Source organism: Castor canadensis, chromosome 9 (assembly GCF_047511655.1).
Source record: "Castor canadensis chromosome 9, mCasCan1.hap1v2, whole genome shotgun sequence".
NCBI classification, from domain to species: Eukaryota; Metazoa; Chordata; class Mammalia; order Rodentia; family Castoridae; genus Castor; species Castor canadensis.
The window spans coordinates 98,580,034-98,584,926 of NC_133394.1; the positions used below are offsets into that span (position 1 = coordinate 98,580,034).

Here is a 4,893-nt window from a genome sequence, read left to right on the forward strand (position 1 = left end):
ATAGTCAGATAAAATGAACTAGGTTTCTTTCTTGAGAAGTAGAATGTTAATGGTATCATATAGAGAAAAGTCAAGTAGAAAAGATGTGGCAGGAAAAATATTTGTAGCTACATTGAGAAATTGATTTTATTGAATTGAACTTCTATTAATATACAATGGACATAGATGACTTAGAGTCAGATATAAGCAGTAAGATTAGTAACTAGGTAGACAAATGGTTATAGACATAAATGCATATATTTAGGGGAGTGAGAAAGTATTTCTGAAAGAACACAATACTAAATCAAATGATAAAAAGTTCTTTTTATGGCAGATGACAAAAGAAACAAAAAGGCAAATAGAATAAATAGGTGAATCAGAGAAAAGTGTTACATTGTGTTAATTCTGCAGGATAAGAACAGTCTTCAAGATGGCAAAAGGCAAAAGGAGGTAGGAAAATGTTTAGTGAAGGGAATAAAGTAAGTTTGAAAAACTTACTTCAACTTTTAACATAATTCATACAGTTGCAAAATGAAAGCTTTTGCTATTTCCAACCAGTGTTGAACTTGTAATTTAAGTTAAATATAATATGATTATTAAGACAATTCACAAGAGATATAGTGAGGAGGTAAAAGGACTCTGGGAATTCTTACCAAACAGAAGAAAAGGAACATATCTCTTCCTATTCCATATCATTTGCTTTGTGTAGTGCTTACTGAGATCAACTCAAAGGAATCAAGATCCTGAACTCACCTACAGAAACTACAGTTAAGCTGTGCAATCAGCCTATGTGCCCAATAACTGATGAATGGATAAAGAAAATATTATACACACCATGGAGTATTATTTAACCATAAGAAAAAATGAAATCATGTCCTTTGCAGGAAAATGGATGGAACTAGAGATCATCATGTTGATCAAGATAAGGCAAAGTCCAAAACCAAGTATCACATGTTTTCACTCATTTGTGGAATCTAGACCAAAAGTGATGATAATGATGATTATGATAACAATAACAACAACAAAAATGACAATAAGAAAAATAACAGTGGGAAATTAGTGTAAAAGGGGAATTTTTGGGGGTTCAGCAGGAGCAGGAGAGAGTGGGGGGAAGGAAAGTGTATTGAGAGGTGAAGAGGATTGAAGTACATTATATACAATATATGTTATATGTGACATATATAACATATATAATATATGTAACATGTATATAATACATACTTACATAAAGACAGTGTAATGAATCCCATCAAGCACTGTTTAAAAGGCGAAAAGAGACAAATAGTTTAAGGGACTATAATGGAAGGGTGGACTTGATCAAAGTAAACTACATGCATCAAAGGGATTATCACAATGAAACTCCTTCATGTTATCAATGTATGATAATTTACAAATTAAAATTAAAGTTAAAATATTTTTAAAAGAAACTACCATGGGGACTTCACATATTTTAATGCTTTGCTAAAATTATCACTAGGTCATACACATTTTCATGAATGATTTCTAATTTTATTGGCAAGTAAAACATTCAACTGAGACATCAGATTAGATTGTATGTAAATATGTTACCTTTTCCCAAGATGAGACTGAAGCCTCAGAGCAGCTGAGCTGAAGCCTGCAGAGATGGTGAGCTTCTGTAAAGGGCTGGGGTTTTTAAACACACTGAAACACCACATTTATTTTTCTAAATGATGCCTATTATCAGACCATGTAATAGAAACTGAAAACAATTCCCCAAATCTGTCTTTATAACTATAAACAAGCTTCATAAGGTGATGATATAATAACAAGATTGTAGAGATGAAGTAGCCTGGAAACAAATGTATCCACCAAACATTAATTTCTCTGCTTGTTGAGGCATGGTTAAAGAAAACAAATGGAAATGCATGCTGGAGTAAACTAGTGCAGAAATGATAGAAATGATAAAAATCTTTCTGCAGAATACCATCTCTTCTACCTCTGCAAATGCACTGCAAAGATAGTGTGACTCTATGTCAATGATGTTAACATTTTTCCAAAATTTTACCTATTCACTAATAAGCAATTTTAATATGGTAAAATTAGAACCATTTCTTTAGATGTATTTCCTAGAGGTTTTTATTTAAAATTGACTTTTACCTCATTTCTTTGACTTTAGAATATTTCTTTATATTTAGAAATGTAGGTGATAACATTTACCAAAGTTTAGCAATCTTTTGGGTATTCTATGATAAAACAGTTCTCATATTTAAGGTAAAATGACCATAGGAGCCTTATATTACGTATCTCACAGGGCAACTACTACTGGAATTCAAATTACTTGTTTTGAATCTTTATGGAGTTATGTTCCAAAATAATTGTCACTACAATCCTAGAAAAATTTGAAAAAACAAGTCCACCTGAATTCTTACTGGTTGGATAATTCATTATTTTCAGAACTGAATATCTGATAATTTTTTAACCTTTAGGTAAACTTTAGTGCATGTTTCCTCAAGAGGGTGATACATGGGACTATCAGAATCAGCACCACCTGGGAGCCTGTGTGAAATGCAAATTCTAGTCCTCTTTTTCCTAACTTTCTAAATATAATCCTGAGATTACACTAGAAACCTGTATTTTAACAATATTTTTAGATGATTAGAGCAATCACATATTAGATTTTTAAACATATTTTGTACCTTTGAAACTGGTGTCATAAATAATCCTATGGCAAAATTTTGTGTCAAATGTTTAGAACAACAAGATGCCTTTTATGGTATGTTGTAGGAACCCCACTGCAAATCATGGTAAGTCTGACTGATATGCAATACAATATAAATGTTTTTGTTAAGACAAATATACAATTCTAGTCATTTGATTTAATTATTCTTGATATTTTCTTGTGTTATTTCTAAGCATTAAAGATATGTACTCTCTTCTTAAATAATTTCCAGAATATTCTCAATGGAAAAAACATACAAGGCTTAGTACCTATTGAAAAATATCCAATTTTTAAAATTAGGTTCTATGTGGAAAATATCAAATGATGTCCCTGTTTTTTTTATTCCTTCTCTTCTCCTTTACTGTTTTACTACATTTATTTCTTCATTTTTTAATTTAGCCAATTTAATTAGGCACTCTGATAACATATCTATGTTTGTGCCAAATGAACAATAAGGAAGATAATCATCTAAAGGCATTATTGAGCAAAAACATCCTACCAGATAAGAAAATTTGTTATTGTAATTTGCACAATTAAATATAATCCAATTATGGTTTGGTTGAAACACCAAAATGTACTCTTTCACTCATTTTCTGTTTCAAAAAGCTAGGACATTCAGGCATTATAATTGACAGTGGGAACAGGAAAAGTGGACTATAAAAGCAGAAGAAACTTTCTTTTTTTAATTAGTCTCATTCTCCAAAATAAAAGGACATTTTAGAAGACTGACAGCTGAGATCATGTCTTGACATTTTATAATTAAGTAAAAGATGTATCACTGAACACAATGCTTTTCATAATTGCCAAGATCTTTAGCAAGAGAAACAGGAGTAAAGAGACATTGATACATCACAGGTGTGGAATTAAATAGGTGGTTTTGACAAACTCTATTTGAGATTTGTCAAACAGATGAGATTAAAGGACACCATGTTTAGAGAAATCCAAGAGTTATGCACATGAATTTAAATTGGGAGAAGAAACTTCATACTGGAGATGTAGTTTGGGGATTTATGAGTTCATTGATTGTAATTAAGACTATGAAAGCAGAAGAGATCATAAAAGAATCCTGTGGAGTCAGAAGTGAAGTATATCCAACAGAACACATAAATGTAATTCTGTGAGATAAAATAAAGGAATGCAAATAGCAGAATGGAAAAAAAAATTCTAGGCAAGTTGTATCTTGTGGAAGCCAAGGGAATAACATTTGAAGAAGAAAAGCTTAATACTGATAAACAAATTTTGCAGTGATTATAAGTTTCCCTTATGAAACTGTAGTTTTTTCACCTGGAAAGGTTGGCATAATGGTTGGAGCTGGATTAAATGTGAATGGACATAAATCACATTGCAAATAGAAATTTCTCAAATATAAACTTTTGAATTATTTTTATCATCATAAACTTTATTAGAAAGAACATTTTTGTTGAAAATATTCTACATAAATGATAGAAGAAATACAAAACAAGGACCAGGGGGAACATACTTTTGGACAACCTGTGTAGTATCTCAATTCTTCTTTTTAAAATATGGAACACTTTATGAGATTGCATGTCATTCTTGTGTAGCGGCCGTGCTATTCTTCTCTGTATTGTTCCAGTATATATGCTGCTGAGGCAAGCACTGGCATCTCAACTCTTAAGGCTAGAGGAGAAGTGAAGAAGATAAATGTGATTGATGTACTTTTTTTATAAGAATAAATATTAGAATTTTTAAATCTGTTGAGTTCACCAAAAAAAGAAGACTAAGGTAGAAAGGAAAAAAATGGAGGAGATGAAACAATTTAGGATACAATACATATATATGTGGAAATGTCGTAATGAAACTCTCTGTATGCATATTTTTAAACAAAAATGTCTTTTTTTTCTCAAAAATGAAGGACAGGAATGTAAATCAGTTCCTGTCTGGGGGGGTTGGTACCAGTGGGAGGGGCAGGATGTATGGAAAAGTTGTGGGAAGGTGAGTATGGCAGAAATATTATGTACTCATGTATGAAAATGGAAAAATGAGTTGTGCTGAAACTATTCTAAGAATGGGGAGGAAGGATAAAGAAGAATGGTGAATTTAACTAAGATATATTATAAGCACTTTTGCAAATGTCACAATGTACTCCTAGTACAACAATAATATAAAATGTTTTAAAAGACTAGAGAATAGAGTTAGAAATTAGATTAGACAGAAGTTCCTGTACGAAAGAGTGAGAGTGGAAAGTTAGGCAGACAAAACAGACTAATTTTTTT

The 4,893-nt window shown here is 31.3% G+C and overlaps 1 pseudogene; it reads right to left on the bottom strand.

The window, feature by feature from the left end:
• Nucleotides 1-4,176: 4,176 nt before the first annotated feature.
• On the bottom strand, nt 4,177-4,277 carry LOC141411175 (U6 spliceosomal RNA; annotated as a pseudogene).
• Nucleotides 4,278-4,893: the final 616 nt, after the last annotated feature.